General features: G+C 37.9%; 1 protein-coding gene across 6 annotated transcripts in view; it reads right to left on the bottom strand.

The window, feature by feature from the left end:
- Positions 1–16,119, bottom strand: part of MEF2A (myocyte enhancer factor 2A) — a 153,327-nt gene extending 137,208 nt beyond the window's left edge. For 4 of the 6 annotated variants that reach the window (XM_077762384.1, XM_077762381.1, XM_077762385.1 and 1 more), the window contains exon 1: positions 15,897–16,117. The gene's annotated coding sequence lies outside the window, so the exon portion shown is untranslated. Of the gene's footprint in view, positions 1–14,829; positions 14,849–15,896 lie in introns of those variants that run through there. The other 2 variants (XM_077762386.1, XM_077762382.1) reach the window with 2 other exon arrangements.
- Between the last annotated feature and the right edge of the window lie 389 nt (positions 16,120–16,508).

Genomic DNA, 16,508 nt, shown 5'->3' with positions numbered 1-16,508 from the left:
ACACAAAAAAGAGTTGTTAATTCTAGGAAATGGAATGTTTTAAGATAATAAGTATTTTAAACAACTAAATTCTAGAACCAAACATAAGGAACTTCCACATAGAATTCCAACTTTACGTTTAATTTCTCATGTTAACAAGGCAGATAAAAAGCATAAAGGGGAGGGAACCAATTAACATTAGCTACAGTAAACAGATTTAGTGCCATCTTATTAAACATAATAATTAGTAGCCAAGTAATAACACCACACCTACCATTTATTGTAATCAAAAGACAACTGTCAAGATCATAAAATAGAGAAAACCAAAAGACAGTAGAAAAAGAATGGAAAGAGATACATGTAGTGTAATTTTCAAAGAAGCTAACATCTATCGGATCAATTCCCAAGTTTAAAAGTTACCTTTTCCAAGAAGTTCACATACTGGCTTGCCATTTTAGAATAAAGAATTACCAAGAAGCCCTTGGCTAAATATAGGCCTATGATTCATTCATGATATAATAAAATCAAGGCATTTCCAATATATATTCTTAAAAAAAGTCTTTGAATTAATAATTTTGCTTTCCAGAGAAAAGCACTTAAGACTCCTGTAATACCAGAAACTGCATTTGCATGCTAACAGAATGAAGTAAGAGTATTTAATTTAATTAGTTTATTTCACCTACAAGGTATTTTCTAGAGTCTCTAGCTCACCAATGGAAGCTGACTGCCTAGGTCTCTTCCTAACTAAAGGCTTTGTAGCACTGACAGCATAATTCAACAGTGAGGACAACAGCGATGGTATATCTAAGTAACTCTAAAAATATTCCCCTAAACCATATGAAAAAAAGCAAGAAAGGAAAAAGAAATTCTATACAAAACCATGCTTTCAACACAGCCTGAAGACAAAGACTGCTGATACTGCAGAACAACTGTGAATGAAAACGGAAAAATTCCCCAAATGCTAGCCCTTGATCGCTCAGGCTGTCATTCCACCCCTACTGGAACACAGAGGCTTGGTGGCAAGGAGGCAAGCAAAGAAGCCTCAGGGTCATTTGCATGAAAACTAAAAATATGAAGCCCTTCCTAAACCTGGATATACTGGAAAAGTGGGCAGATCAGAACACAGACTATAGGTAAGAAAGTTCAAAGTTCCAGTGATTTAAAGGAACAGGTGCCATTTAAGGCACTAGCTGCCACAAAAAGGGGCACAACTTTGAAACAATTAGCATCTGGGGGAGAAAACAGGCAAAAGGAAGGGAAGAGAGTTCTTTGGCAATCGGACAGTAAAGGGAAAAAGAAAAAGAATAAAATTTATGGTTTTGCATGACCAAAGAAAATCATAAAATTGGAAGTCTCACAACGCTTCTCCAACCATTAAAACAAAAACCACTGAAGAGGACTGTTCTATACTGACAGAAGAGGGCACCATTAAACTAGGAATACTGTAAAACACCCCAATACCATAAAAATGAACAAAAGAAAAGTGAAATCCAGAAAATCAGGAAACTGAATTTGACACTTAACAACTGAGGAAAACTCACTACCAAAAACAAACTCAAAGCAGGAAAAAAAAGTAAGTGAATACTCCAAATCAAATTAAAGATATTCAGACAAGCACTTAAGGATATGAAAGCTACTTTGAATCAGAAATTCAAAAACTAAAAACAAAAGTGGATAAAACAGAGAATTTTAAAAGGTGAATGAATTAAAAAAAGAAATGGAAAAACTAAAAAATTATTAGAAATGCAGAATAAATTGCAAGGCATCTAAGAGAGAACTCAAATGAATATGAGCTACCACAGTCTACCACAAGATTTATGAGCCACATCCATCCACATTTGGTGTTATTTTTTCATCTGATTTCAAATAACTGTCTATCCACCAACTGCTTCACAATCACTCACAAGCCATAACCCAACACTCACACAAGAAAACTTCATGGCTTTTTCATAGTGAAATGCCTGCCACATTACTATGTGTTACTTAACCATTCAACACATCTAAAACTAAGCTGTTGTTTTAAATATATTAGGTCCCTCTTTTTAATGTGTCACTGACAAAGTTTTTGAATATTCTTCCATGAACTCTACTGATCCCATGAACCCCATGAATTTTACTTCATGACTGTGTGTAGCATAGTGATTTTTAGGAACACATATACTGTATCATAGAACTGAATGTGATGTGTATGTATGTGTTAACACACACACATTTAGGGGCACCTGGGTGTCTCAGTCGGTTAAGCATCCGACTTCAGCTCAGGTCATGATCTCGAGATTCGTGGGTTCGAGCCCTGCATTGGGCTCTGTGCTGACAGCCAGCTCAGAGCCTGGAGCCTATTTCAGATTCTATGTCTCCCTCTCTCTTTCTGCCCCTCCCCTGCTCATGCTGTCTCTGTCTCTCTCTCTCTCTCTCAGAAATAAACAAAACATTAAAAAAATAAAATAAAATAAATACACACACATTTATTAGCTCTGCTGAGAAGGCAATGACACCCCAAAAGCAATGAGCATACACAGCATCCAGTTCTTGGATTCTAAATATCATCCTCCAATAAAAGGAATCAAGGCTCTTTGGAAAAGAGAATAATTCCAGGGCTGGGATAGGTAAAACATAAATGAGCCTGGAGTTTCCTATAGCACCAGAAAGTAGGGAATTTCTTTAAAAAAAAGGATGAAGCTATGTCAAATGGACACAAGAGTCAAACAAGAGGAGCTCTCAATGGCCAAAGTTGGATAATCTGAGCAATAAAATAAATGATAGCACCAAACTATAAACTACAATATAAAATATCTTTGACTCTATAATGATATTAATAAGTGAATAAATGACAAGGAAGTGACATCTCTTCAATAAGAATTCTAATTGATAAACGAAAAAGAAACCAAAAAACCGAAAAAAAATTTTTGCCATTAGGTAACTATTACAATAATACAGGTTAAACCCCTCCCCCCCAGCTTTTTGAAAATTTACATTAAGCTACTTCACTTTAATGAAAGACCCACAGTAGTACCTACTTTCTGAGAGAAATATGGAAAGGGTTTTCTTATAAGAAAAACGCCAAAAGAAAAAGAAGAAACAAGGCAAAAACAGTATTCAGGATTTATTTAGCAATGAGCCATTACAGAGGCAGTGCACACACTGAGCAGCGCCACCAAGCTCCTTCCCTGGTAACTACACTCAGCATCTCTGTAATATCAAACTGCCATAGTTTTGAATTTTGTTATGTGCATCTGTACTTTATTTATTCTGCACATCCATTAACATGATGTGTTCTAAGGTATCAGAAAAGCCTAAAAGAGGTTATTTTTTGAGACAAAAAGCTCAAAAAATTTTCCATATAAATTAATGGTAATGGCTTCTTTACACCATTTTACCTTTTAGAAGGTTTCACAGGCACATTCTACTATCAGCTAGTGGGGGGAAAATCTCTCATCGTTTCAGGTTAAGTTCCAGCATGAGTGCTTAAAACAAGTGAAAGTTGAGGAGAAACAGAATATTAACATACTCTCAAAGTATCTCCCCCAAGATATTTATCATTTTCAAAGAGAAAAACTGTGGCTTTATGATGGAGAAACCAGCAGAAATCACTTTAAGAAATCATGATTAACATCACCAGTAATAAGATACTGACATCATGTACTCCTGATAAAAAATGTACCTCTTGATATACTACCATTACTTCAGTGGTTTTATTGCCAAAAATGAAAAATTCTAAATTAATCGTAAGAAAGCATCAGAGAAACCCAAATTGGAAGACAGTCTACAAAATAATGACCAGTACGCCTCAAGAAGCATCTGGGTCAGAAGAACAAGAATGAATTAATATCACAGATTTTAGAAGACTAAAGAAAAAAACCAATGCAATGTAGGCTCTTGGGTTGGATCCTAGAACCAAAAAAAAAACCCAAAAACCAAAAAAGGTCATTAAGGAAAAAACTGATGAAGTGCAAATAAGATATTTAGTTTAGTTAATAGTATATTAATTTCCTGGTTTTGATTATTATGCCACAGTGGTCCAACGTTAGGGGAACAATCTATACTATTTTTCCTACTTTTCTCTATCTTCAACATTATTCCACAATATATTTTTTAGTAAAATATAAAAAAAGGAACACCCACAAAATGATTAGTTTTTACAAAGACGTACTAAGTAAATTATGATAATTCTCATGGCAATTCAAAGTGTAATTCATCAATGACAATATATCATTTTGTTCCAATGTTAACATCCAATTCATTATACAGAAAGAATAATGTGATTGCAATGTGATTGCAATGTGATTATCTGTTGAGACATAAACTGCAGAAGGATATGCAAATCAATATCATTTTATAAAGTTTTAAAACATGAAAAACACTATATATTGTTTAGCAATACATATGGATATATGGTCTTAAAAATGAATGAAAGAAAAAGGTAAATCCTTATTTAAGACAATTATTACCTCTGCAGAAGAAAAAGGGCAATAGGATTCAGAAAGATTCATTACATTCACGCTATGTTATTCACTCTAATTTTTGTAGACCTGATAGGTTTCATAATTTTTAGCCAATACTGAGAAGCACTGACACTTTTAGCTAGTTGGGGCAATAGTTTCCCACTCTGTTTAGGAAAAAATGTTTCCATTGTTGTGGGGTGTTTTTGTTTGTTTGGTTTTGGTTTGTTTTTTTTTTTTTGCTTTTGTGTTTAATAAGAAGGCCCTATTTGAAAGTTTTCATTTCTGTTTTCCAAATCAAACAATGAAAACCTTAAGATCATCTAAAATAGAGTACTGTCCTTTGGCTACACACACACACACACACACACACACACACACACAGTTTCCAGGTCACTTCGTACCTTCTCTTCCACTCCTCTACAAACACCCACTGCATGCCAAATCCCGAGGTTTTGTCATTACCGGGAAGGCTTCCACCTCTGGCTACACTTCTTTATCCTTCCAGGCACTCTCCCACAAGTAAACTCAACACAGTCCCCTCAAGACTGCTCTTCTTCCTGTGCTTCCTATTTCAGTAAACTACCCATTCATTCCCTCAATTGCCTAAGCCATAAACCTAGTCATCACTCCTAACTCCTCTTTCTCTTTCACCTTCCACACGCCCTCCATCACTGAATCTTTTCATTATTTCACCTCCTATGTCTCTCAAATGCACTTGTTTCTTCCATCCTCGTCCTATCCCACAGTCCAAGCCACCTTACCTCTTTTAACTAATTTGGTGTAACACCCCCCGAATTATTCTTCCTGCCTATCACTTTTAGCTCTCCGAAGAATTCTCCACAGTGCAATCAGTATTATCTTTTTTTTTTTCTTTCCAAGATTCTACTTAAATTCAAGTTAGTTAACACATAGTATAGTATTGGTTTCAGGAGAGGAGTTTAGTGATTCATCACTTACATATAACACCCAGTGCAGCATTATTTTTTTAGTTGTCTCCCAGGCTTAAGATACTCTAATTTTTGCTAGGATAAAGTTCAAATTCCTTAACACAGGTTAAGGGGTCTTCATAATCTGACCCCTACTTAGGTCTTCAACTTCATCTTTCACTACTCCTACGGTGCCCGCCCTCTTACACTGCTTGATCCATCCATACTGTACTCTGAGTTTCTCCAGGCAATCCAAACTCTCTAAGCGTATCTCTTGCTCTTAACACAGGTTTGGTAAACTACCCACCCTCTTTAGAAGGCTAAAATGCTCTTGAGGCTTCAGCCTAAATTGAAGTGTCACTTCTTCTGGTATAAATTTTCCTGGCCTCCCAGAAACTAGGTTAATCACCCCTTCTATATGCTCCTATAGCACCCTGCATGGTACACAAGCGCATAGCAAGATGAATTATAAAACCATTTGTCCATACTACCATCTGACTATGAAAGCCAAGCCCGTTCACTGTATTCCTCATCACCTAGACCAATGGACTGAACTAATAAGGTCATAAACACCAAACTGTGAAATAAATTGCCAAAGTAGCACAATGCTTAACAAAGAATTAGAACCCAATGACTCCTGGTCCAGGCACACAATATTCTTTCCATTATACTCTATGGCACTTAATTTTACTTTCATAAACAATTCAATGCTAATTAGGTATAAAGTAGGTAACACAGAGTTTAAAAGGATCTAGATATCATCTCATTTTATAATTAGAGATGTCCAGAAAGGTTATTACTTGCTAAAGAACAAAACACTATTAAACAGCAATGCCAAGACGAAGTATTTTGATGTTCTTTTAATTACATACTTTAATCTCAGGAATTAAGTTTTTAAACTTTTAAAGTTGGAAAGCTTAAAAGTTTTTCATTCCTTCTAGGATAGCAATGTTATCAAAAACAGAACAAGTTCACTTCAAAGTTTCCACAAAATTACCTAAATGTTACAACAAACATAAGAATATTTAATTATGGTATAAGAGTAATAAAGATAATACTGAGTCATTACCATAATTATAGATCATAAGCAACAAATGGGTATCAACCATGTTCAAGGCACTGTGGAGTATAATCACTAAGTATACAGAGATATAAAATAGCATTCCTAACTTCCAAGAAGCATACAGTATGTTTTAGAAAACAAAAACCAACCACTTTAATGGTGAACAGAAAAACTAGGTAGGGGCGCCTGGGTGGCTGTCAGTTGAGTGTCCAACTTCTTAAGCTCAGGTCATGATCTCACAGTTCGTGGGTTCAAGACCTGCATCAGGCTCTGTGCTAAGAGCTCATAATCTGGAGCCTGCTTCAAATTGTGTCTCCCTCTCTCTCTCTGCCACTTCCCCGCTCAGACTCTCTCTTTCTCTCAAAAATAAACATTTAAAAAAATTAAGTAAAATCAAGCAACCACTTAAATTATTAATGCTTTCAAAGGAAAAGACTTTCTTCTAAGGAGTTTCATGTACATAAAGAGAAATGATAATCTACTGCCTAAGAAATCACCATGAACTCAAAATTTCCTAGGTTGGTCAGCTGACAGAGCTCTGAAACAGTGAAACTCCAGTATCAAGGAGCATACCAACTGCCCAGTTCTTGGTTTCTAAACAGTCTTACAATAAGAGAAACCAGGACTTTTTGAAATAATGGCTAATTCTAGGACATGAGCAGGAAAAGCAGATGATGAGCCTGGAATATCTTACTGTCCCAAAAGTAAGGAAGTGCATGCTAGATACATGTGAAAACAATGAGTAGGCTGAAGGATTTCCCACTGACCAAACCGGAGTTATTCTGGAAATATCAAAATTAATACTGATAGAAACAGAGTATAATCTACCTAATAAAAAAAAGAATCTATGAATTTATATTGATATTAAATAAGCAAATGAGAATGGAAAGCTTTTCTTTACAACAGATTGCCAACTAATAAATGCAGACAAACAGCTAGACAAACATCATTTTGGAACCACTGAGTAACAGACTCAGGCAAGAATCAGCAATGAATGTTAAAACCATTATGTGAACGTTTTTTGGGAGGATGGAGTATTTACACAGTCTGAATGTGCCTCCCCACAGATTATTCAATAACAACGAGGACAGTGATAACTTTTATACAGAGAAAACTGGCAGGCAAACCTTAACTAAGTGATCCAAGTAAACATCACCATCAGTTTGACATCATTTTGCCTCCTGATGCGATGCACTGAGGGTGTATCATCACTTATTTGGTATTGCTGCCAAAAACGCATAACCTGAATCTAACAACAAAGAAGCAATATGACAAACCCAAACTGATGACATCCTATAAAACAAAGGGGCTGTACTCTTCAAAACTTTTAATGTCAGGAAAAGGAGAGAAAGGAGAAAAAGACCAAAGGACTATTTAGAAAAAATGCTATTAAAGGATATTACTGGCACAACTGAAGAAATTTCAACATGAACTATATGCTAAATTACAGTATCAATATTAAGTTTCTTGAATCCATCATACTATTCTCGCATGTTATCTAAGAACATGTCTTAGTTCTTAGGAGATAGCAACTGAAGTACTTAAGGATAAAGGACCATGATGTGTGTACCATATTCTCAAATGGTTCAATAATAAAATTATAAGAGGAAGAGGAAGGAAAATGGGGAGAAAAGGAGGAAGAAGGAAAAAGATCAATAGAATGGATTCTTGCTATTACAATACATGTTAACGTTCAATGACATTGTACAATATGCTTAATATGTTTTCCTTGTTAGAAAGGTACACAGTGCATTAATGCAGGATTTCCATCTATCCCTTATACACATCTGTAAAGTTTTGCCTCAAATGATTTGCCTCTGATTTTAACTGAATAAACTTGCGTCTTTGGCATACTCCAGAAGATGTAATTAAGGAGCTTCAAACTATAAATAAAACAAAACAGTAATATCTATTTCTAGACTTCGGTGCCACCCTGCAAACATAAAAAAATGATAAAGCAATTGTGCTCAACATTAACAATCAGTTTATCTAGGTGACCAGTATATGAGAGTTCACTGTACTATTCCTGTAACTTTTCTGTAAGTTTTTTCAAAACAAATTTTTTTAAAACCTGCCAATGCTGAAACTTTACTTTGAAGAAACTAAGCCATTTGTGAAGAACAAAATCTTAACTCCCAGATTCTTCTCTCCTTTTCCTTTCATAATCCATGTCAAATTACGTTTAACACCATTAAGAAAAAATTTTTCAGTATTAAGATAAACATTTTACTAAAGCAGTCCCCAAATGTTTAAAAAGCCCACTTATAAGTCAGCTGTGTAGAATGTGAATGATTTTCACTATTGCAAACAGTGTTAAGTTCCTGATATTGGCCACAAAAGCTCTTTGATACATCTTCATTAGCAATACAGCTGAAATAGTACTGTATTTCACATATACCATGTTAAACTGAACATCTCCCTAACCTTTCTGAAATAACATGAAATCTGCTGGAGAAAACAAAGGGAGGGAATGTTGGTTAGTAAGGACCAACCAGTAACTAATTATAATTTCTAACACCGTTTTTACTAGGTTACGCATTTCACACTGAAAATAGAGCCCTCAGACAAGATGGCTACTTGCTGCCCAGAAAGAAGGCAAAATGGAATCTTAGGAAATGCCACTTGTGCTCAACAGCTCTGGGATTCCTGTCATGACCCAAAATGATGATGATAACATGTTAATATGTATAGAAAATGCATAAGGTAGTATTTTATAGGCTGAAAAGTCCCTTTATAATTTTGAAAGTCTGATTTGGGTAAAGTGGTTTGTGGTTAGTCATTTTAGTTGATTAAGACAACTTCCATTCAACATTTACTGAACATTCACTATGTACCATGAGAGACTGGTAGGTACTGAGAATACACAAAGAACAGAATAGTTTTTGACATATGAACTCAGCACAGCAGAAGAAAATGACATCAATTATGATCCTTTAAATCTAAAAAGGGAATCACTCTTCAGTGCCTGCATCAAAAGCAAGGGAGACAAATTTTGCCTAGAGACTAAAATTGGTATCATACCTGGCACCTGAGCCACCACTTAAAGGTGAGAGCATTCCAATCTCCAGCAAAAAAACACGAGCAAAGATACAGAAGCATTCATTCAAATATTTCTGTCTTCCAGGTGTCAGGCAGTGTGCTGATGCCTGCAGAGACAGTTATTCTCAACAAGACAGACAAGGCCTCTGCCTTCAAGGAGTTTATATTCGGCTAACAGAAAAAGATCATAAGCAATAACTAAACAAACTGTGTACAAATTATAGTGTCTTGAAAGAAGACACACAAAAGGATAACAGAGGGCAATATGAAAAAGGGTGCCCTGGGTGACAAAATGAGAAATGGGCCAAGTTCCAAAGGGTTTGGCCATGCCGGCCTTCTGAAGAGCATTTCAGGCAGGTAGTGCAAAAGACCCTAAAATGGGAAAGGACATCTAGGGTTTAGAGAACAATAAGAGGCCTGTGTGGCTGGCACACAATAAAAGAGGAGAAGGAGAAAGATTATTGGATGCCATTCAGGCCATGGAAAGAAGTACAGAGTTTATTTGAAGAGGAATGGGAAGTCATTGGAAGATTTTAAACAGAGAAATGATATGATTTATGATACTAAATGATCCCTAAGGCTGCTACATGAAGAACCAACTTTGGAGGAGCAAGAGAAGAAACAAGCCCAGTTAGGAAGCTACCGCAGCAATTCATACAAGAGACAATAATGCCTTGAAATAAAGGGGTGGCTGTGAAGACTTAAGAGTGATAGGCTGGCGCAAGATAAATTCTTAGGATACAAGAGACCATGTGGACGGACTGGATCTGAGAGAAAAGAATCCTGGCATATCTTTTAAGTTTTTTTTTCCTTAAATAGTTTATTGTCAAGTTGGTTTACATATAACACCCAGTGCTCATCCCAACAAGTGCCCTCCTCCATGCCCATCACCCCCCTCCCTCTCTCCCCCACCCCCATCAGCCCTCAGTTTGTTCTCAGCATTCAAGAGTCTCATGGTTTGCCTCCCTCCCTCTCCCCAACTATTTTTTCCCTTCCCCTCCCCCATCGTCCCCCATTAAGTTCCTCCTAATCCACCTATACGTGCAAACATATGGTATCTGTCCTTCTCTGCCTGATTTATTTCGCTCAGCATAACACCCTCTAGTTCCATCCATGTTGCTACACATGGCCAGATTTTATTCTTTCTCATTGCCATGTAGTATTCCATTGTATCTAAACCACATCTTCTTGATCCATTCGTCAGTTGATGGACACTTAGGTTCTTTCCATGATTTGGTTATTGTTAAGAGTGCTATGAACATTGGGCTACATGTGCCCCTATGCATCAGCACTCCTGTATCCCTTGGGTAAATTCCTAGAGTACTGCCATTCACTGAGATGTAAAGGGCCAGTAAAAACATCAGGGTTTGGGAGGAAGAGGCAGGAAGAAGGTTAGGGGAGAGGAATAAATAACTATATTTCAGTCATATGGCTAATACTATGTTTGAGATTCCAACTAGATTTCCAAGTGGATATCAGGCTAGGGAAAATTCTGGGCTAAAAAAGTAAAAGTGGGAGTCATCAGCCTGAAAATGTGTGGCATTTTCAGGGAAGAGCAAACAGCTGGCCTTAACTGGGTCACAGAAACTGAAGGGTAGTGGCTGACAATGAGCCTGAAGAGACCAGAATCATATTATAAAGTGAACCACGACGAATAATGTTAATAAAAAGCAACAATGAAAGGAGAAAAAAAAGTACTGCATTTTAGGTACCCAGCATTGTGCTAAAAGCTTTATAATATACATCTCATTTAATCCTCTCAACAACCCTATGAAGTAGGTAATAGTATAATCACTACTTTATACACTGAGCCTCGAGAAGGTTGAGAAACTGCCAAAGAGCACAAGGTGGGTAGAGCTGGGTATTCTAACTTAGGCAAGACTTGATTTTAGAGACCAATATCTTATCCCTTAAATTACTGCCTCTCTACTGATTTATATGCCTTCAAAGTTTTCCTTAAAAGAATGACATTTAGATGTAAATTTTTATATAGTCCCAGCCTCTATGTAAAATGTGAATTGCTAGGGAATAAGAGGGGAGACAAACAAGAGCGCCAGAGTTTTACCACGCCAGGAGTACAAGTTATCTTACTAGGTTACATGAAGAGTATCCTTTTGTTACAAGAGTCACAAAGCATACCTCAAACTAATCCAAGTCAACCTGTATATGCATGCTGCTCATAACAAAAATAACCTGGTAAAAAGGTCCAGCTCATGCGGTGTAAATTTGTTGCCCCAATACCAAAATATTTCTCAAAGCATATAACTTTACTGATGGCTGAATTATTTTTTAAGTTCATAAAGTTTACATTTTTGTATAAGGAAGAAAATAAAATTAGCATCGATTCAAGACAAGATGTGCCTTGGCTGGCATTTATTAAAAGTCCGATCAAATAGTGTGTTTTTCACCCATGTTAACAATTCCTCAGCTTTCAGCATCATCACTTATGAAACCAATGAAGTAAATTACCTGCTGTCATACACCAATGTTTAAATAGTTGGTATTCTACCTCAGAAACCAGCTAATTTTTTTTAACTCACCAGTTTATGATTTCGAGTGATTACAAAGACATTTCAATATTAAATATTTAGTTTAGTATCAAATAAGTTCAATAAACACAAATATTACTAAAGTCAGTAAATAAACATCTGTATAAAAATATAGTATTTATTAAATGTATAGCAACACATATGCTATGCAAGAGACTAATAAATGGGTTTACATTTTTAATTATAATAAACTAGACACAGGACCATTAAAGATTACACAGATAAAGTATACACAGATAAAATCACTTAGTTCCACAGAGCAGGTAAAATGAAACATAAAAACTTACAGATACCCACTAAAGAAAGGTTATTTTTAAAATATACTTATTCCAGGTAAGCAATAAAAATAGTTTTCTAATTTCAAATTTTAAATACTGTATCTTGAAGACAACTCACACAAATAATTCACAAAAGATATTTCAGTGAAGAGTTGGGAAAATACTTACATTGACTTCTATTTTTTTTTAATATTTGGAGAGATTATGGAGGTTACAATGATCATAGATCAAAAACCTAATGTAGAACAGCCAACTAAACAGTTTATGTATAACCTGACAATGAATTTAAAATGCTGGGATTTTGGGAGCATCTGGGGGATTCAGTTAAGTGCCCAACTTCAGCTCAGGTCATGATCTCCTGGTTCAAGGGTTCAAGCCCCACGTCCGGCTCTGTGCTGACAGCTCAGAACCTGCAGCCTACTCCAGATTCTGTGTCTCCCGCGCTCTCTCTACCCCTCCCCCACTTATGTGCGCTCTCTCTCTCTCTCTGAAAAATAAACATTTTTTAAAAATTATTTTTAAAACGCTGGGGATTTTTATGCTCCTAAAATATATGAGCAGTCTCTTGCATGTATACATTATATGAAGTCCTCTTGGTCACAGACACTAAACATTGAGGTACTGGAGAGAGTACTTATAGTCTTCACAGAAGGGAAAATGTATGGAAGAATGGGTGCACAGAGGAAGAGATGAAGGACATCAGGCAGTACTCATTTTTGTACATTAAGCTTCAGGTAGTGTGCTAGGCACTCTCACTCCCATTATTTCATTTAATGCTAACAATTCCATGGGGCAGGTAGTATAATTCCCTCCCATTTTACAGAAGACATCTCATAAGTGACATCTTATGAGTAAGTGGTGGAGTTGGGATCTGAACCAAGATGTGATGCCAAAGTCAAGCAGCCTTCCTTTATGAGGACTTGCAAACACAGCAAGACGCGTATTAAAGTGTTCTTTTGCAGCAGGCTATCTAACTACAAGATTGATTTGATTTTCCATATTTACGTTTCTCTTATTACTTAAACACTGGACGACACTCACTTCTCAATTTACTAAGAATGTTCACAGATTTTCTTTCTCATCTGGAAAAAAGCAATACTGATCATTTTCTACCCACAAAGCAGTATTTTCATTGCTCTATCACGGCTAAAAGAAAACTTCAACTACTTCAACTAGACTTTGTAGCATTCATAAGCACCATGAGCACCTCTTCAAAAAAAAAAAGAAAAAGCACAATCTAATTGCAAGACAAATATATGAAACTGAAAATGCCCACAGAAAATTCAAGACCATCAACATTGTATGTCAGACTAAATTCCTTTTGCCAAACTTAAGTGAAAAGGGAAAAAAGGTGCCTTTCTAAAACCTGACTGAAAGGCATATACTTCCCAAAAACAAATTTGCTTACAGTTTCCTCCTCCTAAATCAGAACACAATCCATTAAAAGGCTTAACTGAAATATTTCAAACTTCAAAATTATGTTCTAATAAAAACACTTTTATTATTACTTAACCACCTCAGAATACACTGGTTATTTCTCTCTTGGTAGCCAAACAATGAGCGACATTGCTACTGCTTGAATATTAATTAAATTAATTTTAACCTGTACTGCATTCTAAATGGTAAGTACAGAACTATAATTCAACTGCTTTGAAAAATAAAACACCATCACTCAAAAACAACTCAGTACCTTTAAAAGATTATTTCCGGCTGCATTTACAAAAAAAACAATCTTTGTCACACATACCCACTTAGGAAACAGAGAAATTTAAGAATTTGGAAGGAGATTATTCTCAAACCGTAATTCAGCATAGTGACATTACAATTATTATGTCAGAGCCCCAATGAGCTATTTTCCTTCCACTAAGCAGCCCCCCCAACTCCCTCAACAATTTGAACTTTTGCTAGAAAGTAATTTAAAGAACTAAACATAAACATTAAACACCACCTTTGTTCCAATATGAACAAAAACCATGGTTTTATATACAACAAAATGTGAATTAAATGAAATAGATATGCAAACAATTATGTTTAGAATAATCATTATTACTCACAATCGCTGACTGCTTTAACAAACACCTTTCTACTGGAAACACTCTTCCAACAATTCTTAAAGACTATGTCTACAAAGTATTTAAATCACTAGCTTTAGCTCTTCAGAGTTTTATTGTAATACCATTATCACAACTTTTTACAATGCTCACTGAGAATTAAAAGTGATTCCAGAATCAATTAGTGTCTCATTATATAGAACTAATCTTAATAATTTATAGGACACATGTGTTCCTTATGTTTGCTATAAAGCGTAACTAAAATTGGCATCTGCTTTAATTTAAACACTTCTGACTTTTTCCCTAAAACAAAAGTTGCCATTCAGTAAAGACTGAACCCTCCAAAAATATACCCCCCCAAAAAAACCCAAAACAAAAATGTACGTATAAAAGCCATAATAGCACAACACAGCTATGTTATCCTCACCTTCTAAATTCGCATTAAAATAAATGCCAGTTTTGTGTTTTCAAAAAAAAATTTTTTTTAAGCTATTTTGTTTACCTTTTCTACAGACTGTTCAAGTACTGCCAAGGTAACAGATTTTAAAACTGACAACTGGAGCACTTGGCAGTTGCCAAAACAACACAGCTGGATTCTTAAAGGGAAAGTACTCTTGTGTAATGTACACCTAATTACAGCTCTGGAGAACCTTCTCTTCATATANACACGGCAAAAAAAAAAAAAAAAAAAAAAAAGATTTTGAAAAATCTCAGACATTTGTTTAAAAATACTTACACCATTGTCAGCACATCACAGCAAGCCTTTCAAATGGCGCGTTAATTGCAATACCAATCTTACTGTCAACTAAAATGCAGGTCAACGCTGCCGCAATTCTTCAGTCTACACACGGTTTCCCTAATGGACCATGACAAGGGGCTCGCTTCGTACCCCCGGAACCACACACTTCAAGTCTGAAGAATACGTTTATAGTTACACTTGCACGGGGAGGGAAGGTAGATCTGTTTTTCTAATTCAGAGATGCTCACCTCTTCCAAACTTATTTGCACTACCTCACCTACTGACTTAATCCCCGCTGTTCGAAGACAGAGGAAGGATATCGAACTAAAAGGCAAAGTTTCTGCCACATAAAACCTTCCCTGGGAGCCGGGATCTACCGGGGATGTCAGGGGAGGCTAGCTGCTCCCTCCGCAGCCTCCCCTTCCCCGCGACGGCTCCCCGCACCCCGCCAGGTGCCCCCAGCCTGGGGCCACCTCCCGGTCCGCCCCACATTCCGACCCCGCCACTGACATCTGCACACACGCGCCCAGCGTTCGGACCTCAATGTTCCGCCCGCTTCGACCAACCTTCTCCCAAAGCAGAAGTGGGGGAACTTCTTCAAGTCCGATTACAGCGCAGAGCGCCCTCGGCACGAGGGGTCAATCCCTGTGGGGAGACCCGGGCGGCGGAGGGCAAGAGGGAGGAAAAGGGCCTTCGGGAGGAACGCCCCGGAGAGGCTCCGGGCCCCCAGGGAACTCCCTCAACTTTCAAGGAGGCGCCGGCCACCANCGCCGAGACACCGCCCCCTCCGGCACCGTCGTCCCGGTGGACGGAGCCGCCGCGGCCCTCACCGTGTCTCCGGCGCAGCTGGCGAGCGCACACACGCTGCAGCCCCGGCCAGCCACCAGCGCTCCGCGCCGCCCGGAGCCGCCTCCTTCAGCCCGGGACTCGCCGGGACATCCGCGCACGGATCCCCACACCGGGGCTATTTTTAGGAGACAGGCCCCGGCCAGACCGGAACTCGTTCCTGCCGCCGCGCGTGCGCACTACGGCCGTCGTCCCTCGGTGTCCCTCTGCCAGCCTCGCCTTTCCTTCCCTTCCCCTCGGCTCCCTCTCTCTCTCTCTCTCTCTCTCCCTTTTCCCTTGAGGTTTCTCTTCAGCGCTGACTTATACTCTCGGTGGGTCCTAGAGAACTTGTATGGGAAAGACGAGGGTACGGGAAAAGAGTCACAGGGAAAGCAAGCGCTACTCCACAAGGACGCGAGGGGCGGACTATGTTTTTCCGGGTGGGTGAGGAGACGGATCACCCGGCACAGGAAGGAGATGACGGCGGTTTGGCGCCGGGGCTACAGGCTGGAGCTCGCTTCCCTCTGAAGGACCGTGTTCTCCTGGAAGGGATACTGGTCACTTGATGAGGGCCTAGGCGCCTCCCAGGGCGGGGCGGCCCGGCGGCGTCGCGCCCT

This window comes from Crocuta crocuta, unplaced genomic scaffold, assembly GCF_008692635.1.
Source record: "Crocuta crocuta isolate KB4526 unplaced genomic scaffold, BGI_CrCroc_1.0 scaffold93, whole genome shotgun sequence".
In the NCBI taxonomy this organism is placed as follows: domain Eukaryota; kingdom Metazoa; phylum Chordata; class Mammalia; order Carnivora; family Hyaenidae; genus Crocuta; species Crocuta crocuta.
The sequence above is the reverse complement of the archived record's forward strand: the minus strand, read 5'-3'. Positions and strand labels throughout refer to the sequence as shown.